Here is a 26,274-nt window from a genome sequence, read left to right as displayed (position 1 = left end):
TGCTTTGCTTTGGCTCCTCCAGATATGCAGGGATGAAAATTAAAGAGGCAGCAACCTTTTTTCCGTCGCATGCATGTATGAGTCAGAGAGAGATAGAGAGCAATAGACGCACCAATGCTTACTTGTATGGACTCACTGTTGAATCCCCTGCATTCAGAATCCAACCCACCAGTTAATTGCTCTTTTAGCCATGCTGAATGGCTTTTCTTCAAACAAACATGAGAGGATGCCCGCTTTAAAGTTTGTAATATTGAACATGGAAGCTAGCCAGGTGGAACAATGCAGAGTGAAATGTGCATTATTTTTTATTAGTTATTAGCCCAAGAAGGTAAAAGACGGGTGCTTTTCATTTCTTAGCTTATTCAGACTAGATGTTTAGCTTACTACCCCGTACTGGTTATATACCCCAATCGACAGATCAACTTGAACTGTGTGATGAGAAACAATGTATCTCCAACGTGCCACCATTTTTTTTGCCTCTACTATTAAGACTTGTATGCCTTCCTCACTACCCTCAGCAGCTTTGCCATTGGCTGCCAGTAAATGGACTAAAGCGCCACTCAATAGGCCAATGCACTCCGTCAAGGCGAGGGGGCTTGACCTTTCCTGGCGCAGGGAAACGCAATTCATATCGGCCCCAGACCAGCTGCCCGCTAAACGAACATCTCATCCAATTTCCAGGCGCTTGCAACACAAAAAACAGAAGTGTGTGTGTGTGTGTGTGTCGGGGGGTTGCGTGTGTTGTGAAGGGGTGGTTTAGGCAGTGTTGGGGGAGAGCGGCTTGTGGGCAGGGAAGTCCTGATGGATTTTAGATTGGTTTCTCAATTTCTCTTCACTCTGGAGAGGCGGGGGAGATGAGACAAAGAGGAAAAACAAACATCAAATGTTGAACGAATACACACATGGTCCAAACCTACACATACAGAGTCTGTAAAGGCTTGTTTAAACTAACCTGATCATTTACTTTTTTATATTTTTTTATTTGACTTTTTAATGTGTGCTTTATATGATTTATTGGCTTTTACATGATACATCTGATTGATGTCTTTTTTTCCAAATAGTTTAATTCGCAAATACCAGACAGAGTATTAGTTACTACCCACCAAAAGAGATGGTTACTGTGGAGACCACATTCCCACAGGACCTACTTATGGGAAATGCCCAAACAAGACAACACATAGTAAACTGATCGCACTCAATGTCACTAAGGTACAACTTTCTGCACAAATTGAGGGAGTGCACAGTGCTTCACTCAATTGCATTGAATACATAATTGTTAATTAAATGAAAGATCTATCAAAAATGAATAATTTAAAAAAAGTAATGTCATGTACACATGATAAGTCAATAGCGGTTGTGGCTGTGAATACAAAAAATGGGTCATTACAGAATTAGAGGGCATTATGGCTTCAAAATCTTTAATAACTCAACCTTCACTTCTGTTCTTTTTCCTCTTCTTTATATGAATCAATAATAGTTCATAATTACCAAAGGCTTGCTCACCCATTTCTCGTAAAACTGATAATGTCAAGTTCAGCGTATCAGATCATTTACTCTCTATACTCTTCTTCTGTCATCACACAAAGATTATTAAAACAAATATAAGCAAATATGTGATATATATTATATCAAATGTGAAAAACATGAAACAGTCTAATTTGGGTTGAAATTCTAACAAATTAGTACAAGATATATTTTCTATATTACATTACATTTGTCAATATTTGATGCATTCACTCATAACCCCAGGGAGGAAAAGTGATACTGAATATGAATGTATGTATGTTCATATAGGTTAGCTACATTTTGCATGAGGCTACAGGGAAGTAACAGACCGCTGCCGCTGAGTAGTAAAGGGCTGATACAAAGATACCTACAGTGAGGCGTGCAGACGTGTGCATGCTAATGAATAAAAAAAGACATAAACAAAACTCGCACAGGCGCACGGAGGTAAACAAGTCCCACTTTGAGTGGGTGAGTTATGCCTCGGGCAACAAACTAATCATAGCTGTGCTGTATGGGCATGTTTTAGATAAACAACTGGCTTCGGTAATTTGGCAGCGCTCCCATGGACAAAGCCGTGTGTAAGCAGTACCAAATGAGCAGCGCAGCAGCACCAAGATGTAGGAAGAGTGTGTGGTTGACGTCTCTGGGGTGTTCAGCATTTCCCCGTAGCCCCCCGTCTGTCTTGGCAAAGGCTGCTATGGTGTTGTCAGGCCTTGCCCAATTAAACCTATTTAGAGAGACTTCAACCTTTGCCTCGCTGGGGACTCGCCTTGTCATCTCTCCATGTTCGGCCTTGCCTTCCTCCTGCTGGAGAATAGAAACAAAAAAAAAAGAAAAACGAAAGAAAAGAAAAACACCCATATCGTACGATGATGTAACCGGACAATCCAGTCGGCGAAACACATTTTGTGTTTAGTATTCGTTTAGTTAAGGTGTCAGTGATTGCTCTTTAGGGCCACTGTTTCTTTACTCTCTTCATTCTCGGTGGTTATGACTGATGGGATGTGGGATGTGGGCTGGCTACATGGACGGAGATCCGATTTCGTGCACCCCACAAAAGCAAACATAGCTAGTTGAAGTGTGTGCCGTGCATCCCCGGAGTCCAACTGCTGCTCTGAAACCAATTTAGCAACCCGGGCTGGAAAGAGTAAACCTCTACTCCCTCTGTTTTCCTCTACCACCTCCCCCCAATTCCTCTCATTACTTCCCCTCCTGCCTTAGCTAGGTTCTCTCCCTAAGCATTATTCTTTGGAAGACACAGCTAGACCAGTGGGAGGGAATTTGGGCATGAGAAAGTGGAAAAGAGGGGAAAGGGATCTCTTCTTTCTGAAATCATGCTCTGGAGAGTCCTACTAGTGTTTGGTTTGGCATGGCGGTTGGCAGACGCCAGGGGGAGGAGGAGCTGGAGGAGATTTATAAATAAACATTTCAACAGTGCTGGGAGAGGTGTCAGCAGGCCTCGAGCTGCAGACCTTCCATGGGCTCGTTGGCGTCCCTCCAGGTCATATTACACGAGTAAAGTGACGCACTGTGTGTGTGCGTGTGTTGGGAAGGTGGAATGTGTGAGTCAATGAAGGCCTTACTGTGCCATCCGCAGTGAACTGAGACAATTAGCATAGTATTACATAAGGACAGAATGTTCCATTCACACTTTGTCTGCTGAAGACGCGCCGTCGGTCCCGGGGTCCCATTTCTTATCGATTCACATCCATTAAATATTAACACGTTAGGAAATGATTCACGCAGGTACCCAGCAGAATGAATAAAACACTAAAATTCTCGTTAATCTACACTACCTTTCTTACACGAACTTGTTCGTCTGTTGAGCTTTGTGATCCCAAAGGTTTTTGAAAATGCTGTGGGCGTCACATTGGGAAAAGCTTTTTGATAAAAGACTCAAAACTAGTGTGTGATTTTTAACACGTTCTATGGATAAATGGATCTTATTTGATACAGAAATTTTGAGCAATGTCATATTTTATTTTCTCTGATGAAAAGTGGTAAACGTATGTAGATCCTTAACAGGTTGTACCAAGTGCATTTCTTCTTTAAAATTTACTTAATTTATTTGTTCAAATGACATTTTAAAACAATTTTAACAGCGGGTGTCAGGCTCTGTTTAACGCATTAGCCACTCATTTGCTAATGAGCAGTGACTACACCTGACATCTTAAATAAATGAAGTATTTTCTCTTGTGTTATGATAGTAATGAAATCACCACAGACTACAAGCAAATATTTTAGTTGTTTTAGTAACTAGCAAAAAAATGATGAAAAGTCTAGCAGATTTTATTTAACTGATTATTATTTATACTAATTTATTTCCAATACACCAGTAGTAGAACTATAATAAATTGCTTATGTACACAAAATGACTTTTCTCTTATAGGTTCTGAAATTGAATATTTTTATGTATACATGAAATACGTAGGCAGGCAAATTTCCGGCCAAGGTAAAGCAGAATGTACCAACAAGTACAAAGATGAAATGTAAAATTGCAAAGTAAATTACTTTTGATAGATAGTCCATATGTAAATGAAAAAAACAAAAAAACCTGCAAATCGCTCTTGCATTGGATTTGTAAAGAAGAGGCAGATGTTTGAGAGCTTGCCCGAGCCCACCCTGTCAGAGACCCCCATTTCCTCTAACCCACAGTGCTCTCCATCACAACCTCCAACGCTGCCAGCAGGCTGCTCCCCTGGCCAGCACGACTCTGAGGCCTTAAGAAAACAAACTGGTTCTGATTGTGAAAATACTGCCGTAAGGCGCACCTGGTGCCTGTCGCTTATCTCAGACAAGGCGAGCTTTGTGCAGTACGGGGGCTCCTTACTGGCTTTCTATCACCCCATCAGGTGGAGACTTTCAGGGCAGAGTTTCTTCTGCCATCTGGCCCCTGTGTCTATCACTTTCCCTAACTTCCCCTATACAGGCCGAGCCGCTTCCACTGAGGTCTCTGTGTATATTTGGAGAGGGGAGCATCAGGAAACAAATCACCACACGGACCCCACACAGATCTGTGGGCCAGAACAATTGGAGATGGTGAGACCATTTGCTCCCACAATTGACATTCCAAACTTTTATTTTCTGCCACATTTGACACTGGCATTGTAAAACAGTAACAAAATGAATGAAATAGGAAATGTATCAAAAATTTGGTGGATGAAAATCTTCAGCTGACGTGACTAAATGTGGTTTTGTTCTGGAATTTGTTTTAATTTTTTTACTGAAAATAGTAAGGTTATTTATTAATGTTGTCACAGTACCAATTCAGTATTCTCAAATTGATATTTTTGTACTATGGGTTATTTTAATAAATAAATAACATGGAAACAATGTAAAAAAAACTATAGATAATTTGCTTCATATTGTTTTCTCTAATGAAAAAAAAAATCTTTAAAATTTTAAATCAGTTTTAGTTTTTTGATCGCATATCTTGTACTTTGTTAGAATTTCTACCCAAATTAGGTCAGTTTCACACATCAAATTAGAGCAGTAAGAACATTTTATTAAAAACAAAAACAAAGCTCCACCCTACAGTAGTTTTTGCATTTTTTATTTTCATAAGTACAAAATCAATTTGGCTTCTCTCTTCATAACGAGCCACTTTGACTAATCTCACCTTGATATTGTTCTCGATTTATCATTTAAGATCCTTATTTTCAATAAGTCGGCTACTTTGCTCTTATACTGTTCCACTTCCCTGGGTCTACCTTGGATATACACAGATGATTCATAAAGCATGCCTTACATATAAATTTATTTTAATCTAATACAACACTAAAACAGGACAATATTGCATGTCTATAATTTACTCTTCCACCATTTGCATATTATTTACAGCCCCGAGATGATAAATCCTTTTAACCATGGGGAGACTTTGTCAGTTCATAAAAATGAGTTTCCATGACATTCCAGCAGATATTCCTGAGGTTGTAGTCTAATAAGTATGATCTCCTATAGTGCTAGCTGGTCATTTTAAATTTCATAAATCTTAACATCTACATGATGAAATGGTACAGACATTTTTGCTTCCTAGTTGGTACACTGTGCAGTATTAATTTCACATCGTAAATAAGAAGCGAATAATTTACCCTGACAAAGCAATAAACAAATGAGGACATTTGGCAAATAGGCAATACGTTCACGAGCCACAGAATGGTCGATGTTTTCAATACTGGATCAGTACTTTTCATAAGTCTAGATTCACAAAAGTAGAACATTTGATTGCAAAATCGGAACATTTTACTTAAGGGGAGGATGGGGCACATAGAAGCCACCCATTTTTATTATTTAGTAAAAATACTAGTTTACCTTCCATTAACAAAAGGATTCAAGAGAAGCCAAGAATCGAAAGGAATTAGGGCAACGCTGTCTTTTAACTCGAAAATGAAATACAATTACATTAACATCTAAAATATGGGATATGAAAGCATTGAGCTTGAAAGTTGTTTGTGAGGAACACGCTTTTACACCACCCATTGTTCAGTTGGAATTCATTAGGACGTTTGCGCTTCTTATGGAAACCATAAGAAATGTGTAATGAGGCTACTTTTTCCAGGGTCCTTGGTGAGTGTCATGGATCTGTGTAGTGGAGTAGTGTCTGGATGAGTCTGACTTTGGAACATGACCCTGCATCTGGGCCACATGTGCAGTCAAAAACAAAAACAAAATTAGGACAATCAACTATTTTAAACCCATTGGTAGGTTTCATCGTTGTCTGCTATTTGACTTTCTTTTTTTGAAGATATGCATTTCCCCTCTTTAGCAATACGAGCCATGATCATGGTCGTGAACATAAAATGACAAACATGTTTGATGGGACAAAGCTGTTGACAGTAACAAAAAATCAGCGGTTTCATGCCTGAGCAGGTTTGATGCGGTCCCTTTATAGCCTCCTGGCATTGCTTTGACCAGCCCTCCATTAGCAGCATCAGGAGGCCCTGGGCCACCGACAGGAGTGTGACCAGAGATTATTGTCCAGTCTGCTTGTTTGGGTTAAAGCTTTAGATGGGGAAATGGGATTAGGGTAGGCCCGGCTGGAAAGACATACACTAATGGGAAGCAGAGGAGCACTTGCCTGATCCTTCTCCACTCACAGAGAGCAACCTTGTTATCCCACCAGATTGGATTAGCCCCCTGTTAAATGTGCTATGATAAGGGAGGACCACTGCTGAGAAGCTCCTCAGTGCTGCTGGGGAGGGAACACACAGATACAGCACGTGGATCAAATAGATTCCAGCACACTGGTTTAAAAGGATTTCTTGTTAACAGATTGGAGCGTAATGTCACATGTGCACTATCAGAAACAGGTACTACCACAGAAAACTTCAGCTGCATTGCTTCACACAGCTTCAGTTTATACTAATGAACTCAGGATAGTATTAATATATATGTAAGAATCAGATTTTAAAAAAAAAACTAAGATGATGGAATTTGAGGGTGGAAAATCCTCTCCAGGCGAAAATAATAAATGATTTAATTGGGTCCGAGAAAAGTGTGTTGTTAACAACCTCTTAGCCCCTAAGACAAGAAACCTTTACGACCTGATGCAGTGGTTCTTTTGTCTGACTTCAGATTAGGCTGTGTGGATTTGATTTGTAGGGTTTGATTGCAAGTGCAAATGGTTGTCTGTCTCTGTGCGTGCCCTAAGACGGACTGGTGACCAGTTCAGGGTGTAGTCTCTGTTTGGCAAAAAGTCAGCTGGAATAGGATTCAGCCCCCCGACTAGGATAAGCGCTGTTGGAAATGAATGACTTAAAGGAAGGGTGCTGCACATGAAATACTTCTAACACAGACTATTTACCAACCAGAGTAATTACTAGTAGTCTGCTTGCTATTTTATTCCAAAAACCGAGCTGGTAATTTGCACCATGCCTTGAATTGCTGGAAAATAGAATTCTGTTGCAAAACCTGAGGATTGCAGCAACCAAGGCGAACAAGTGATTTCATAGGATCCTAGGTTAGCCATACCATAAATGCTGCTTGGCACTTTTAGGAAAATGTAGTGTGGGGTATATTGTAGGACATTTTTTCTTCACACATTGTGGGCATACAGAAATAACGGCAATATTGCCACATATTCTCCAATTTACCTGCAGTTTGGGGTCGAAGGGACTCCCCTGTGACCTACCTGCCAACATTGTCGTCTCTGGTGTGATTGATTAACATTTCATTAATGTTTCCTTTTTCCACCGATCCAGTTGAAGCAGCATGACACACATTGCCTACATTGGGTGAGGATTGGATTTCAAAGGTTACTGATCCCATAATTGCTTTTTAAATTACACTCTGTGTGAATGTGTTTCATTAATGCATTGATTATCCATCGCGCCAATGTTGTCTCAGTGAATCTTTGGCTATCTACTTTCGATAAGGTGACGTGTCACAAATACATTAAATAGGCATAACCCGGTTGTACAAAAAAAGGAAAAAAGAAAACACCTTGAATGAGAAACCAGGAACCGTGCATTACAAAGCAGAAAAAAAGGCTGCTGTCACTTGTCTGATCAATGTCATTTCACCCTCGTGCACATATTTTTTTTTCTAGCAGAGACAGCTTTAGTAATTTAGAAATAATAAATGAGATCAAACCCACAATAAGTCCAGTCGACAACCACTTAAGGAATTCATCCTTGGTTAACAAATCACTGTTGGCTAATTAACCAAATTGTGTGTAAATGTGCGCTGTACAAAGGTTAGTACTTTTAATGGGTGATCGGAGTCGGTTTGCAAGAAGCGTTAAAAGCCTGTCTAATAAATGTGTGGTAATGAAAAGAATGGGTTCATAAAGCTGTATTTTATTGGCAATTGGATGTTTGTTAAAAATCTTGTTGTTTATTAGAATTTCTTGCCAAGGCTTTTGAGGATTTCTTCTCAATAAATCATTGACACGAGTCGGTATATCCTGGTAAATGATTTCACGTATGAAAGTTGTGCACATAGTGATCATATGAAAAGTTTTGTTGAGCGTGTTTTCATTATTTTGTGTCTGATGTTATACACAGTATTTGGGTTTTTATTGAGAAAAATCTAATCTTGTGTTTGATTTTGACACAAATGGTTTGTGACAGGATATTTCATCCCTATGTGGTGACTATGCATCTGTGGATGATTAATATTAATATTTCCTTTTCACTTTGTTGTATGTGCCCTCACATTGGATGCTTGTGTAATACGTGCGTTTACCTGTATGTGAGTTTGTAGATTTCCTTGTTATAGGATTGCTGGTGCGTGTTTGTGGACATGACTGTGGGTCTTTCTCATCTAGGGTTGAGAAACCTAATGGCTTGCACATGTGGAAGATTTTCAAGTGTTTAGAAGAAAGTTAGTTTCCAGAAGAGTCAAAAAAAATGTAAAAGGGGGAAAGGGGAGTGATGGGGGAACCGGGGGCCAGAGCAGTCTCAAGCTATAGACAAGCCAAGCTGAGCCCCTCCCTCTGCTGAAACCAATGCCTTTTCTCTACTCATAGAGCTAAAGGTCAAGGGTCACTGAGAAGAGTCCTTTGATTGGATACCAAAAGGGGAGGATGCATTAAACCTGCAGTGTGTAATGTGACACTCCCTTAAATCTGATCAGAAGGATAAAATAAATGAAAACACCACAGCCGACTATATACCTCAGAGTGGAGTGGATGAAGTACAAAGCAAACGAGGCAAAAGGAAAAGTCTGGCATAACACCAGACTTCATCGTACCCCTCCTTTCTGCCCTCACTCCTTCTTAGAGGGAGATAAAGTGTTCCAGGGACGGAGAACCAAGCACAATTTCAAAGATGTATCGGTAAAGATGGAAAAGTGCTTTTAATCTTGTGTAACCCTATAGGGCTCTAAATTGGAGGGACTTCAGAGAAAGAATCCTTTAAAGAGGACATATAATCCTAATTAAAACACAGAACAGAGCTACCACTTGATCTGAGGGGGCCTCATTTTAAGCTCAGCCATCATCCAGTTCAGGATTTCTTATTATTGTTCAAGCCACCCAATTAAATAACATTTTCAGTTGGATGAAGCAAAGCCAGAGATTATGGAGGCTATCCGATGCCGTGTTAAGATATTCCTAAATTATTCTCAAATTTCTAGAATGTGCAGCATTTAAAGAAAGTGTATTTAAGACCTACTCCATGTTAATTTCGATAATCGGTGTGGGGCCAAAAGGCTGGAGTTTGACATTAGGGGCTGAATAAGGCTGTTCTCGTCTAACATTCTATCCAAATACCCTGCTTACTTTAGCCTCACCCCGCACCGCTAACCCCCTCCTTTCAATTGATCAGGGTAATTGAGAACAGCCATGTCTCCCCATTTCCCTGCCGTGCTCTCACGCCGCCCCTTCCAGTCTCTTGAAAGCTTAGACATCTGGTCCACATACACCCCATGTCTTCATCCCCCCGTCACCTCCAAGCCCCTGTCTTTCCAAACGGATTCCCCAGATATTTGGAAGGCTGAACAGCTCAAAGATGTAGATGAAGAAAAACTAAATGGTCAAGAAGACGTGAAGAAAACAGTCAAATTCATACAGTCCAAATGCCTTATGGGAATGATATTTTACATTGTCTGAGTTCCCTACTACCTGCCTGAATAGAGACCAAACAAATGATTCTTCCTATCAGCGCAATGAAAGTTTCATTTAGAAAATCAGGTGCAATTGGCTCACTAAAGAACTTTCTGTCATGTCATATGGGGAAAGAAAGTAAGCCCAAAATACCAAACATGCGTGCAAATAGAACCTATGAGTTCAAATGAAATGATAAGTTCAACATCAGTAATTCTCTTTTGCCAGTTGACTCACATGCAAAATAAAAAAATACTTTGTTTTTAGATGTTGTGACCAGCTGGAAAATGGAGCAATTAAGCAATCAAAATTGCTTCACCATGTGGCTCCTAAGACATTGGCACTCAAAGAAGACTTTGGACTTATTGAAAGAAGAGAAAGAAGAAAAGCCAAAGAATACATTTGTTTTCAACTCTGACTTCCTCATTTTCCACCAATCACAAGGTCAGTAATACAATTTCTCCACATAACACCCCAATGAATTAAGATAGTTTCGTTCCAACAGCAAAGGCAATAAAACCTGATATACAAAAAATTCAATTTAACACAAACTTTGGCTTAGAAGAAATCATTTTGGCCTCAATTGTGTGTTAAAAATATGTGTGCAGCTAAAAGGTCAGTCTTTAAGATTAGGACAAGAAAACACAATGATGTCTCCGAGGTCTCGGAGGTCCCACCATAGTACTGATCACTGATCATTAACCATTATCCGTGGACAAAAGAAAGTGAAAGCAATTGATATTATATGGTGTAAGATGTTAAGATTAGAGCTGCCAATGTCACCCACGTGGAAAAGTATTCTACCTACCTGGGTTGCCTGCCCACGAGGAAATGTTTCCTTTCCTGTCTGCAATAGCTGATCAGATGATAGAAAGAGAAAACCAGGCTATGAAGATTTGTGTGTAGGTGTGTGTGTGTGCGCATTCAGCAAAAGAACCAGTGGCGGTGTAGGTTACGTGTTATAGATAGAGATCAGGAAGGGACAGATTTAATTAACAGATATCTCTGCTTAATGTAGATTCTTTTGGCTGCCTCTGATACATCCCCCCTGTGCTTATCCAGCCAGAAATAACTTATTTTGGCTCTGCACCAGTTGTAATGTATTTCTCTCATCATTTAAGGGAAGGGGCTTTCAGCAGAAAACCATGTTTACACACAGCAAACAGCAGCTAAAGAAACATTCAATATCTGCAATCCATTATTATACGGGTACATTTTGTGCAAAATGGATACACTGCTTCTTTGTGTTGGGATGTTGTAATTAGGATTTGGTGTTTTTATGTCACTATTGCAGAATAGCACTAACAAGCACCTTTTAATCTTAGTTCTCCATCTTAACAATAAAGTATGGATACATTTTTGTGGACATTTTGATGTAGGCCATTTTATTTTCCAGGATTATTCCATAAAAGCATTGTGGGATGATTTCCGTCTGGAGGTTTGTGGCTAGGTCTCCCATTAATTTAGTCTCTCATGTCTCAAAGTGTTAGGATTACTCTTGTTATTCCATTACTTTACACATTAGTTTGAAGTCTGGGAAAAGGCAACCGGAAAAAACTAGTGGAATTTATATATTACGCACTGGATAGGGTTGAAGTATTTCAAAATAGAAAGCAGGGGGGCTGGCTTGTGTAATATTCAGCAAAACAGTTTGCCCTACATCAGGCTAATGAGTTTGGCTCGATAAAGTAGATAATGAAATAAAGTTTAATGCTTATGGATTATATGAAATGCACAGTAAGTACAGTGCCACAGTTGCCATGGCCCATTGATCCAAAAGGAGTCAATGGGATGGAAGAGGATAAATTAAAGTCATTTCAAAAATGAAAGTTAGTGCAGCTTTGCTTTCCTGCAGTACTTAAAGTCATCTTCGATGGCGTGATGTTCAAGTTGAAAGGTGTCAAATATTCCAATAAGCACAACATGGGAAACAATTTGCCGCGTGAAATACAGCATCATGTGTGCATGACTGATTTAATGCTATTAAAGCTCGTCCATATATTTCATTTCCACACACATTGGTGTGTGATTGCGCATACATGCTTTACCGGTATTCAGTTTTTATGTGTGTGAATCCATGTCACCCTCGACTTCCATGAGTTATTGTCCATCCCTTGATCACAGTTTTGCAGTTAGAACAATATTAAAAGAGTCTTTTTACAGATACATCATTTGTGCTCGCAAGCCTCGGCTTATGTGAATTTATAGTCATCATGGAAAAATTGTGTCAGTAATAACATTTTGAATTAGCTGCTGCGCCGATCTGAATGTTCCATTAACAATAATACAGCTGTTGCTGCCTCTGTGACAAGCTAAGTGGCGTAAAATTCTTTGTACACCTTTCTGTCTCTATGGCATTTAACAACCCAGCAAAGCACAACATCAGCATTACGGTTGTGGCTTGTGTGAAAGGTAGTTTGTTCTTTGACTATCAACTCTAAACAATCATACTTTAACTTTTGCAATTCATCTCACTTTGCTGCTAATAGTTTTTGCTTTTAATGTATTTTTTTTAAATTAATAAATCATGTGGGTGATTGTATGTCAAGACTGAGAGACATATAGCTAAACAAAACGCAATTATAATTACAGACATTTGTCAGAATAACACAAACACAGGCAAGTTTTTAATAAACTAATCTAGGTTGTGGGGAGGAATGAAGGGTGAGGTTTGGTGCCTGCCAAGGTACAATATATTCTTTGGAACTCCATTCACCACCGTTCTTCTTTCACATACAGTATACAGTATGTGAATGTATGCAAAGAATCCATGTAAATTGATTCTTTTTGTAGAGTTGTTAGCAGTGAATGTGGGCACTTTTGCTTATGCGTCGGTGTCCTCACGCCCAGTTGTGCCTTTTCGGGTTTAGTCTTTCTCAAACGACAGCTGAACCAACAGGGTCTTTAATTTTACAGGGCAGTGAGCATGTGTGGTCTAAAAACACTTTTCTCAAAGTGGAGAAAGGATTCTAGCACAATGGAGGCGCTAAAATGTTTTTGAAAACTTAAGCCAGCTCAGATTTGTGTACTATTCTGACATGATAAGGCATGAATATAGAGATTTTATTCTTCTATTATATTTGACTGAGGCAGGTACATCGAGATGAAACAACACAAAAACTCTATCTTACTTGACTTGTTTTTGTAAAGTATCATATTTTTTTAAATAATCAAGACAGCAGTTGTTTTTCCATAGAAAAACCATTATTTATAACACCCGACCTGTCCCTGTGATGTCCCCTGTCTCAGAATCCCCTATTCCCTACCCCATTAGGACGTATCATCTAAACTTTGGGTCTAGCTTAAATGTGGTGATTTAAGGCAATGTGATCGATCTGCTGTGCCATCTAAACCTGTCTTCCACACATGCATGTGTGCTTCTCCTCCCCTGCAATTATTTTATGATTATTGTTTATATAAAATGACTCATTTTTACAAGTGGAATGCAGATTGTGTAAAAAGAAAACCAGAGTCCTGTGGCCACCCCCCAAAAAAACCCGAACATCGCACTGAACCTGCGTGACGCTTTCAAAGCTAAGTGCCTGTTTTCAATTAGATCCTGAGTTAAAATGGCATTAAACTGTTACATGGTTTCATTGAGTCAAAATTACAACTCAATTAATACCCCATAAAATGGTCACAGAGTTAACGATTGTGCAAGGAGAAGGAGCTATAATGTTAACCGTAACATTAAAATCAGAAGTCAGGGTTGCAGAGCCTCACTGCACATGGACACGTGTGGTCGACTAAGTGCCAGTGGGTAAACACTATAATAAGTTCCATAAAGCCATTCATGTGGCACTGTGGGCTAGGTCTATAGGGACCATTAAAAATGTAGCCTCGTTGGGCACCCTTTGCAACATCTGGAGAGAAATGTACTGAAGTTTGCATGACACAGGAGGATGGAAGTACAATGAGATGATATGAATCAGAAGGACAATTATATTTTCCTTTTCAGACTTTTGACATATCCGCGCACATAACCAGGTAATTAGTGGATAAACTCCAAAGATATCATTCACTTAATTCTGTAAAATGCTGGGGTCTAAAACATTGGGCATAGAATTTTGATGAGACTTGTGAAAGTAATTAAAATACATGTCAAAAAATAAAACTCACCTTAAATGTTAAAATTGAGTGCCTCTGTTGTCGCCCAATCAGGCTTGCGCATCTCTTTACTTGGAATTTAAAGGAGAGTACGTAATTCGGAAAAAGTTCAGTAAAGTGTCCTGACCAGTAATAAATGGGTTGTGACAGCCATTATTGACAATGTTCATATAGGGAACTTTAATGTAGACCTGTTTTTTTTCATATATGCAAATACAGTGGTCTCCTGCCATTGGTTGTGTATAGAAACTCCAACCAGACCGCAACTAGTGAAGTCTCATAAATAATTGATGCCCCCCTCCTTCCTCCTAAAGTGACATAATTTGCGGTAAAATTATAATAGCTACTATTAAAAAAATGGTAATGGTGAGTCACAAGCATGAGAAAGAGACACTTTAGCCGTTCTATCTTAAAACAGTTAACAAAATCATATACCAGTTCTAGTTCATAACAGATAAGGTGAAACAAATACGTTCCTAGTTACTTAAACAAAGACAAAAAAAATCCAGGTGAATTTGTGCTGGGGTTTTAATTTTTTAAATAATAATAATTAACAATTTACCATTTTGATGAATTTTGGTTTCATAATAGCTGGATCCTTTCGTCCTCTCGTGCTTCAGCACAAATCAGATGGTGTCTTTTTGCAGCTAAATGTAATATATCTGTTCAGTCTTTCTTTGTATACTTGATACCTTTCTGGAAGTCATTGTATGATGTAACTGAATCCAAACTTCAAGTCCAATTTGAGTCTCACCTTCATGGGGCACTGGATTTACTACTGCCTCTGGAGCGTGTAAGAAGAAAAGTACCTAAATCCATGAGAGAATGAGTGTTCAGAATGCCCGAGTTAATTCTTCCAGTGTGTATTTAATGATATTTAAATGACTGACCTATTCCTTGTTTAAGTAAAAGGTTTTTATCATAATCATTTTGAACCTGTAGTCAGTGTTTGCTCCTTTAATGTAGTAACTCACAAGGGTTGCGGTGGGTGATGGAGCCTATCCCAGATAACTATGGGCACTATAAGCGGGGGACACCCTAAATTGTTGGCTACCCAAAAACAAAAAAACAGCTGGCTGCATTTACCAATTTGCTGCTAGAAATGTTGAAATACAATTGCGGTTGTATGAACAGGCTACCTGAACTGAGGAAAATGTTTTTAAGGAAGTGTGTTTAGCAGCTTAGGCGCTGTAAAATTGCACTGCCACCGACTGCATGGCACGAGTGCTACATTGTTTTCGTGAGGTATTGCGACATTGTTCGAACGGCGTGCATTGTCGTGTGAACGAAAAGCTTTAATGGGTCGTTTTCTATTGATTGGGTTGGCAAGTCACCACGTAAACAGGCCCTCAGTCACGTCTGTTTTCCTTCCAGACGTCTGCTTTATTTTCTAGGGCCTATCGTTCATTGACAGCTACTTTTCAAATGGTAATCATTGGAGTTAGCCATTAAGTAGCAAGCTTCCTTTTTTGACCCTATTGGAGACTTTTCATGTATTTGTAGGTAAGGTTGGTAAAGTGGGGAACACTGCTTCTGTTCGAGAAGCCTATTATCAGAAAACCACATCCACAATCACTCTTTATACTGGCTTCTGTTTACCATCTTCTCCTTTTCTCTACTCCGACTTTCTCCTTGCCAATGTTCCAACCTGCTCTCTTGCCAACTCCAAGTTCTTATTTTGAGTTTGAGTATGAAATCCAAACTAATTTTTTGGGCCATTTCTTCATGTGAGTACGCTCTCATTTTTAGTAATTTTTTTCTCGCACTGTGTTTTCTCAACCAAACATGCATACCCATAGGTTTTTATCCTTTTAGTGTGTAATTAAAGAGCAATCTCCTCTGCTGATCCCCTCTCAATCCCACATGTGGTTGAGTGGTGAAGCTGTTTAGAGAGAGAAGTGTTAACCTTCCCTCCAAACCGCAGGGAGAAGGGCCGCATTCCTCTCCGAGTACTCAACGTGCTGTTTATCTGCATCCCTGCACTCTGTAACCACGGCAACACTAACCAAATACATTGGACGGTTCAACTCTGTGTAATTTTTTCCTCCCTTTTTATATTTCATCATAAGGCTCCCATGCTCACTCTCACTAAGATAAACAGAGATGGAACCCATGCTCCGCCAAGCCTGCGCGAGTTTATTTTGAGTCTCCGCCCGGCTCGGTCCATGACGCTGTTTCGCCACTTTTCACAGCTTGGAAATTGGAAAATGTTCCTCCGTGTTTGCAAGACAGACGAGACCGGTGCTTTGGTTTAAGTTGGTTTAGCTCATCCGAGACTTAGCGCCCCAAATAGCTTGAATGCACTGTGTCTCATTGTATGGATTATGACATGTCATTTTCAGAGATGAGCCTTGCCCAAACCATTGTGGCCTTCCAGTTTAGTAGAGATTCATTTAAAATATGTATATAAATTGAATGCCATCACCACGTTGCAAACTAAACGTATTTCTCATCCGTTCACACAAAGAAATCCCATCCAAACAAGTCGTGTTTCGAAAATCTGAAAATGCCAGCAACTTTACACTCGCCTGCAAATTGACACTTGATTCTCTTAATTAGCACTTCTCCACCATTCAGTTGGTGTTCCAATGGTTGACTATTCCTTTATTAGGCAGAATTCCATCCTCATCTTTCCAATAGGCACTTAACTCCTGCCTAATAGAGGATTTTCCCACACTTCCCTGACAAGCCATTCAAGTGAGAAGAGTTAATTTGTTTCTAATGCTTGGCTAATGGAGGATTTTGATGCCGGGGATCGAGTGCCGGATTTTGGGGATTGACTTTCTCACCACATCCGCTTCTGAAAAATTATATACAATAGAACTTTTTTTTCCTCTAACGTCACGGTGAGAATCATTTTGCCTACTTTTCAATATGGAATAAAATAATGAAAAATGGAAAAGTTAAGTTTGAGTCACAGCCCCTTCAAATGAAGAGTTGTATCAGGTGTTGAACCTAATCAAAGAACACAGTTTGGCACCTAAAAAGGGACTTTTGCGTATATTGTTGCATCTTATTATGCTTCTTTTTCTCTCTCTTTCTCTGTGGATGACAGGCAGACACTCTCTGGGACTATCTCAGGCCTGCAGTGGCCAGTCAGTTAGCATGTGAGTGACAGCCTGTGGCACTATCAGCTGTCCCGTTCCACAGCAGGAGTGTCAGCTGGGGGTGAGGGCGACCATGAAAGGGGAGCAATGCCAGGGGAAGGGGATGAGGCTCACCAAGGGCTATCTGGAAATAGCACTGTGGCCCAAATATGGCTCTTCTCAGCCATCTAATTTTGTCTGCGCGCTCTTGCCTTCTCTTTCAGACGTTTCACCGCATCCAGATAACCTTATCTTAACCTGCCACATCCTTTACAATTAGCAGTCTCTTTATAGACACAAAATAGCACACAACACTGTGGGCAAACAGAGCGATGCAAACTTGTAAGTTAGGGGAAAAAAGCCACAATTCTACTGTTTTTACCGTTGACTGTTTCATTTCCCTGGAACAGGTTGGCACTTGAACTGCGGGAATGTTTTACCGGGAAATGAATTATTGTTATTCTTCTAAAGGAATGTTTGGCCTTTTCTGAATAGGAACGTTCATGTAATTTTGTTCTCTAAATGCCTTTTGGAGACATTTAAGATAAACTCAGTGCTTAAGCCCTTAATAAACGGGATTCTTGCATCTTTGCATCTAGTTTTTTAGGCTTCTTGCTCCTCCCAGTACCATAACTGCTGCTGCATTTTCCCGATTTAACACAAATCCATATCGTAATAGAGGATATTTACAAAAATATTTGGATTGATAAAAAAACATTATTATTAATTAAATTAATATCAGCATACCAAGTTGGCGCATGCAGCCACATGCAGTGGCTAGTCACCCGGGGGAGCCAGACATCACAAGTGAGATGTGCGTTCTTTGAGGCAGTCTGCGAACTTAAAATCACTTAACTTTCAAAACTCGTCACTAAATTTACAAAGAATAAATGAAAAAAATAATCGACTTCTCCTTGACTTCTAAGTTTGGAGTCGTCTTTTCTTAAAAATCCCTGTGTATTTGATGACCTCAGCAATAATGTCTTTGAGCATTCGTTCTAGCATAGCAGCTTTATTTATGCACACTGTGGCTTTGCATGCTTGGTATTTGTTGTGTAGTCAGCTTCCGTACAACGCTGTACAAAGTATTGTGTTTTGAGAGCTGTGAATTTTTTTTCCTATTTACCAATGCAAACCAGGCAACAATCAAAATTGTGTATTGTAATCAATTGCTTTCACAAACGTCTGTAGGAATTGTTATGCAAGAGAACTAAACCTTACATTACGTAGAGTTTACTATAGGCAGGATTACCAAAACATGTATTTCACTTGCGATTTGAGGTATAAAATTTGAGATTATGCATACAGCTATATTTAAAAATGTACATGAAATCCCCCCCGAACCCTAAAACAAACATTAATGAGCTGATGCTCACAACGTTGTTTTGAAATAACACACGTTTGTGGAGTTGGAAGTGCTTGAAGGTTCTGTTGTGTCATCAAGCGTTTTATATAGTGTAGGTAGAGCTTGGAGTTTGAGGAAGACACTCTAATGAGATAACAATCAACACAACACCAGACAATTGATTGCACAGGGGATCTTCCAATCCCAAATGGACATGGGGCCGCAACTGAAGATCCTGTTGGAAACATGAGACGATCAAAGAAAAGCTGCAGGAATGAATATGTTTATCTGTCATCATTAGCATATGAAGGAGGGTTCAGATATACGCAGTAAAATAATCAGGTGTCACAGCACCTACTCCTCCTTTGTTTCCTCGTACGTATACAGCAGCCAGTGTTATGTTCTAAATTTTACAGTACAGCAGTATCTCTTCCATTCTCTTGAAGGTTTTAAGACTTAACGCATGTTTTTCACGCATGTTTTGCAAACTGACTATTTATAAACTGCCTCACAATTTCTGCACAACATAAAGCACCAGATCAGTATGTCATAAAAATTCTAATTGAACAGGATTTCAACAAATAAGTAAACCCTCATTAGGCTAACATACATTGTTTTGCTACATTTCTGACTATAAATATATTTCTGACTATTTTCTTGTGTGACAAAATTCCTTTACTACTTTTCAGTAGAACTAGAAACACAAGATATTTTACTTTGTGTCTACTCCACACCCTACTCCTTAACCCTAACAATCTATACAATGTTAACAATTTTAAAAAAAAAACTAAATTGATATTACTTTTGTTGTTTATTTGTTTTTTTTCCCGGACAAGCTTGTGTTGCATCAATTATTATAACTTAAGTATGTGTAATAAGTTAAAGGAAGTGTCATATTATTCTGAGAATGCATATCCCAAAGGAGATTGGCCCTTGTTTGACATCGCACACACACACACACACACACACAAACACACACACACACACACACATACACACACACACACACACAAAACACACACACACACAATTACACACACACAATTACACACCGCACACACATGCAAGCGCACACACACAAAGATTTAAATAATTGATCAATTTACTCTGGGGCCAAATTGATCGATGCGATACATTATTAAAAGAAGGTTATTGATCAGGATGGAGGCAAGCCGAGTAAAATGTTTACCACAGCAGAGAGGCAAAGATCAATTGTGTGGTCAATGCAGTTGAATAGAGCCCCGTATGGATCAATGTGTGATGGAGCAACAGGGCTTATAGATCTGTCTACTGCCCACTGTCCCTTTGTAAAATACAGAGAATAAAAGACTGTTACGGGGGAACTACGAGGAATATAGGAAGAAGGCTACTGTATGTATATTCTTTGACATTTTTGTCACCTTTCCTCTTGTTGTTATGGCATTGGGTTTGAGGTCCGAGCACTGAAAAGGCCCTTCCATATTTGTTGCCGGAATATTAGATACAGTATACACTTACATGTGAACAAACAGGATATCTTATTTGGAATGCCATCTCAAGAACATAAACCCATATATTACATTGTACTAATATAGACATTTGTGCATGTAAAATTAGGTGATGATGGTGAACTGGCACATTGCTTCTTAGTAATATAAACATCAGCCAGGACATGTTGTGATCCATTATTTCAATCCATAGAAAAGAAGCCTTTGTGGAAAGAAAGGGACATAAACAAGAAACAAATCTAAAGATGACCTAGTAAAAAAAATCAGTCTTCCCTTGCCTCTCTTCCTGGCTGGCATCTTTCTTTGTAGCTTATGTTGAAGGACAGAATGATTGAGGGGTGCAATAGGCATAGAATGTGGGGAGGAGGGTTACTGAATAGACTAACATTTTTACAGCGTTCCTCTTTCCCAACATGGTGGACATCTGACCTTTGAGGGAGGAGTGTGAGCGAGAGACACGCAAGAGATAAAAATGGAGGTGTCGTTGGGAGAGAGAGCAGCTTTCAGAAGGAAAAGTAAAAGAGAGAGATGTCGAAGGGCCAGTAATGAGATTGTCTGAGTAGTAGGTTGCTGTGGCAACCACATCAGTAGTGCAATATACTATATACTTTTGTGTCTGCCAATTGCTGTCACAAACACAAGGTAAAAACGAAGAACTATTACCAAAAAAGAGTATGAAATCAAGTGTTATTAGAGGAATAGTCTACCACTTAAAGTGGAAAATGTTAGAAGGACACAACCATTGTTGCCCTGTTATCGACTTTTGAATGCTCATGTGTTAACCAGTCAGCCTTCAAGGGAACATCTCAAAGCTCTTAAGAGAGAGTAAATTGTGTATAATTTTAATTGTAATTGGCCTGTCAATTAGATGCCCTCTCCAATGGCCCTACAGTGCTAGACTCACCTAGCTCCTCTTTGAGTCTCCTTACAAAATCCACTTCGATCACCTTCTTCCACTTGACATAGGAGACTCTGATAAACTATCATCAGTGCACATTGAGATAAATGATCTTCCTGGTAGGAGCACCACTCAACTGCTGTGCATGTGTTGGTGTGCATGACAGAGCGAGAGAATGTGCAGGGAGATGGATTGGAGCGCTATCAAGAGGTGAGGTTGCCTGCCATTGTGGATTACTTTTTACGTGGCGCTGTGAAGCTGCTTCATTTGGATCCCTGGGTGCGAGTTCAATGACATTCAGGCAGAGTGGGCACAATTCTCAAAGTTGCTCATTTTTCGGTCTCTACAGGGTTGTCGTGTGACACTGGCCTGAGGGTAATGAACGTTTCCTTCCTTGAAGGAAGTACTGGTTCGTGTGAGCCCCGGAGACAGGAGGCGGTGTGGGTCAGCGATAATCATGTTGAATGGACAATGCAGCAGATAGGTGTGGGCAAGCTCATATGCGCGCGTCTGAGCGGGAGGGTCTGCAGGAACTGAATACAAACGCATGCTATGAGGTCAACAACAAAACAAAACAGGCAGATAAGAAGCTCTGATATTCAACTCATATTTTTCATTTTGGGTACCAAAGGGAAAAAAAATACCATTCAGAATTCCCAAGTTACAATGAGGATTAACTCATTCATACCAACTCTATCATTTCTATCATATTCACATTGTAATAGGTGGTAAAAGATTTTTTTTTTTAAATACAGAAGACTATGAGGCGCTTGCAAAGAATGGTCACTGTCAGCCCTCCCAGACAAAATGGAGTGGACATCTTTGCTATTATTGGCAGGCAGGGATTTGAGGAAGAACATACTGTAATTTTCAGTTGTGTAGAAATGTGTGGCCTTTTCTTTATTTGATCTTGAGTTTCCCCTTTACCGTTCTATTTAGCAGCATTTGTTATTGGTTTATTTTTCCTTTCAGTGAAGTAGTACCAAAGACCGTCGCTAAATTTCACAGTTGAGCTGGAAGGTTTAACTGTATGCTGGTGTTGGATTAAGAAGCATGGAAAAGGTAGTAAATGGCGGAGAATTTACTTCATGGAGGCCAAACAAGTTAAGGACATAATAGGAAAAGTCTAAGAGCACATCAATTACTGATTTTTAAATGTCTTACTGCTCAGTCTGAGGGAAATTCTCACTAATATCATATATTGCTGATTCAGCCCCATGCAAAAGTATCCCTGAATTCAAATAATTATCTTTCCAGCCGTCTTCTAAAACACGTGTCCTAGTTTTGGTGATGTGTCAGCTAGAGCCGATCCGAGCATCTATAAGCAAGATGCAGCGGTCATCTGAAAAGACCAGTCAGTTGTAGTTGTTTTCAATAAGACTGAAATTGTCTGCTTTGCCATAAAAAAAACATCGATTGAGCTGAAGAACAGTTGTTACTTTTCCTTTTTTTAAAGAGTGAGAGTGAAAATTGTCACACATTAGAGTTGTTGTTTGTTGTCAGAGTTGGACACCTGTCAGCAATGTGAAGGATGAAGAATTTTGAAAGCAAAAAAGGAAAACACTAGAAAAAGGAAAGCAGAAACTTGATAGAGTTTATTTGTCCAAAATAAGTTGAGGAAACCAAATCTGTTTTCCATCCCATGCACGAGCTTGCTCGCAAGTCCAAGAAACAAACAAGACAGACCTGTAGACATTTGGCCCCTGGATATAATACTGGAAGTAATGATGTAATGAAATCGGTATCCAAGGCAATATCAGGATGTTTTTTTCCCAAAAGTCAAAAATGCCATTTCTATCTATGCTCTTATCAGGCCTGGACCGGAGGACACAGGCTGCCCTTCCCTACAACTGCACACTCTTTTAGGAATCTGGGGCCACTGCTTACCATTGTGCTGTCCTACAGGAAGTATGGTTCACTGCTCACTCCCAGCATTCACTGGGTTTCCTGTGTCAGGCTACCATGTCCTGTGTTTATTTTCTTTGCTTTTTGTCTGTATCCACCCAATAGCGTTTTTTCTCACATCCAGTAAACCACACAAAGAGGATGGCACCATCATTGGAATGAGTGCTTAACAGTGACAAATAAAGCTTTATCTCTTGGCGGGCAAACTCTTCTTCCACTATCAAGGGTGAGCTGTCACTTAAATTTCCTTAAAAGGGTTTTCCCCAATGTTAACCAAAGGGGTAAGCCTAAATCAATTTCAAATTAAACGGTTCTTTCAATGAACATTGTCTTTGACAAATAAGGCTGTTATACCCTAAGAAAAGGCTAGAGGAAAGACTATAAAACAATCTCTTCTAAGTAATTATTGCTCTGCTTGGAGTTTTTCTGGTCCTCTAAAGCAAACTGCTTTGGAAAACTTTGGTAGGTGTGATTGATAGAGATCATGAATGATGTATAAAGTCTATTTTACCCAAATCAATACTGAATTTCATTAAGGCACACCTTGCTTGCGTACACACATACAAAGTCTTTTCTGAGCAAGCTTTTCACCCCCCACCCCTAAATGCTAGGGGAAAAATCAGGACAAGTATGCACCTGTTATCATTCCGTATCAGCGCCTCTAAACAAGGTGCCCCATCTGATGCTGACTCTTACACTTCTCTGCAAGTCGTCTTGATATGGTTGCGTTCCACAAATAGGCGATCCCTTGCATACTAAACAATGACCTCCCAGACAAAGCAAAGCAACCCTTCTCCATTTAGCCCAATGATATCCCCAGAGGGATAGCTCACCTCTCTTGTCCTTTGCCCCTCTCCTCTGCATGTCTGCAGTGATGACCATCCTGCTTCTGTAGTCAAATCCAGCCTCCAACCTGCCGATCCACCTTAGCAGGGGAATAGTTGTGAAACTTTTTGTACATTTTTTTTCCTCTTGCTTTGGATGTCTAGGAAAAAAAACTAGAAAGGGGGACAAACTAAACAGTTTAGAAGAAGGAAGAAGAAAAAAATCATTTCCCATACGTGGTGGGTATACGTAGCGTACTCTGGTCGAGTGTGATGTTAAAGAGCTTCTACAAGCTTACTAGGCAAACCATAAGCAGAGCTAGAACGAAACATTCTATTTAATGCTTTTTTAATACTGTTCCTGAATAGAGCCTCCTGATGGTATAGTGGTTCACTCGCCGGAAATCAGAGCGAGCAGGGCTTGATTGATCACCGCATCAGTGGGAGGGTGGTGTGCGAATGGTTTTCTGTCTTTGTGTGGCCTACAACTGACGGTTGACCAGTCTAGGGTGTAGTCAGCATTTGATAGGCTTCAGCAACCCGTGACTCTAACCAGATTAGACGGTTTCACGTGAACAAAAATGGAACCATGGGGTTAATTGATATTGTTGATAACCTGTAAAGTTATTTTTATCGGAAAACACAAGCAGATCTGAAAGCGGCAACAGGTCTAGCAAGGGAGAGCACTCAAATGCCACTTTTCCACTGTTTGGTGCGACTTGGCACAGGTTTGCTTTTCCTGTTTGGGTTGTCACGTTTCCACTTCCAAATATTACTGCAGGAAAGCACAAAAAACCTTTTGCATTGAAAAAAAACACAATGGAGGGGACAAGATGTTTCTTGTATTTTACTTCTTGATCTGGATGATTGCCACGATGACAGCAATATTGAGAGCACTTGTTTTAAACTGGGACATCAACACCTATCAGGTGCATCCACAGATGTAGGGAATGCTTGTATATGCACTGTTTACCAATGCTAGCCATTTGTCCTCAAATGAGCTTTCAGTGGTAGTTTGCATTACATTTCTGAGATTAGATTTACTAGTGCTGTGATGTTGTATCCAGTATTTGGTCATAATCAGTTTTGCCAAAGTATGAGCTTTTTTACTAGGGGTCTGAATCGGCCTGAATGCCATTTTCGTTTTTATTTTACCTTAAAAATGTTTTTTGAGTACTTGGATTTTTTTTGTTAAGTCATTCAAGGGGAACCGGTATGTGTCTGTTACATGTACACAATGGAGAAACTGAGTAGCACTTTGTTGTTATGTCAAGATGTTTGATGTTCAGCACAAGTATTTTCATGATCCATCATTAGCGGTTATGTTTAAAAGCATTTCCTCCTCCTCTGATTGTTTTCAAAATCATAGTACTGCAACCAGTAGGGAACCAGCAATGTCTGAATTTGTCTTCTATTATTTTTCTTGGGAGTTAAGACAGTGGCCACCCGATGGTGCAGTGGTTCTATTGCCTGCCTGTGGTCAATTCCCACTTGGTTGGGGTGTAATTGTGAGTGCAAATAGTTTTCTCACTCTATGTGGACTCTACAACTAACTGGCGACCAATCTAGAGTGTAGTCTGTGTTTTGCCCAAAGTCTGCTGGAATAGGCTCTAGCACCCCATGACCCTGACAAGGATAAGCAGTGTTGAAAAACCTGCAACTCTTGTGGGGATTAGCAGTATGGAAAATGAACGAATGAGTTCAGAAGGCCTCGATTGTCTGAATCTGATTGGATGAGCAGTGGAGGGGTTGGTCTTGCACAAGTGAAAAATGAATTGTTAGAGGAGGTTTCTAACAAAGGGATCAACAAATGTGGCTTTTAAACAGCATGTTAAAAGCTGAAAATGAGAAAATATAAATACAAAAATACAACAAGATAACATTAATGATTAGTCAAGTTGACTCTAACCATCCAATAGGTCTGTAACCAATACTACACAAAGCCAGACAGTGTTCAGTGTGCTTCATACGCTGCATTTCATAAGCGAAATCTGTCATCATAACCCACTGAATAGACCTGACAGGCAGTGGAGCAGGATGCACACGGATACAGTTGTTTGGTATACTTAAGGTTCCATCACCACAATTCCATGAGGATTGTAAATAGAAGTTTTTTTTCAAGGTATAAGTGTCCTCTGCGCTAGTAGGACCTTTGACTTTTCTTACTGAGGTACAAAATGTATTTTTAGCTCTTACTATAAACACGTACCAACAATAAAGATAAAGAGGGAGAACACAGGCAGATTCATGTTCTATTCTTAGCTTTCAATCTGTCAGGTTCAATATTTCAGTCTCTAATCTGTATAAAATACAAATCCCCAAGGTTCTGTTACCAATCACCATAATGCACTCTAGGTTTCAATTCGGTTTCAAATTCGGTCCATATTAGTCTGGGGAAAAGTCAGAAGGGGCAGTTAAATGGTTTGATGCTTGAAATGTACTGATACATTAGCTATTTATTTTTTAGGTCAATGTTTCCATATCCCAAGATACAGAATATTCATAATGCATAGAGCTATAACCATAATCGCAAAAAAAAGAATAGCCACAAAAGTTGTAGTTTATCTCATG

The 26,274-nt window shown here is 39.6% G+C and overlaps 1 long non-coding RNA gene across 2 annotated transcripts in view; it reads left to right on the top strand.

The window, feature by feature from the left end:
• LOC144075029 (uncharacterized) overlaps positions 1-26,274 on the top strand; it is a 150,744-nt gene that overhangs the window by 107,199 nt on the left and 17,271 nt on the right. The window contains exon 9 of one of the 2 annotated variants that reach the window (XR_013300451.1): positions 10,319-10,495. The exons of the other annotated variant lie outside the window; for it this stretch is intronic. This is a non-coding gene — a long non-coding RNA (uncharacterized LOC144075029). The remainder of the gene's footprint in view (positions 1-10,318; positions 10,496-26,274) is intronic. 2 annotated transcript variants of the gene reach the window in all.

Source organism: Stigmatopora argus, chromosome 5 (genome assembly GCF_051989625.1).
Source record: "Stigmatopora argus isolate UIUO_Sarg chromosome 5, RoL_Sarg_1.0, whole genome shotgun sequence".
Classification (NCBI taxonomy): Eukaryota; Metazoa; Chordata; class Actinopteri; order Syngnathiformes; family Syngnathidae; genus Stigmatopora; species Stigmatopora argus.
The sequence above is the reverse complement of the archived record's forward strand: the minus strand, read 5'-3'. Positions and strand labels throughout refer to the sequence as shown.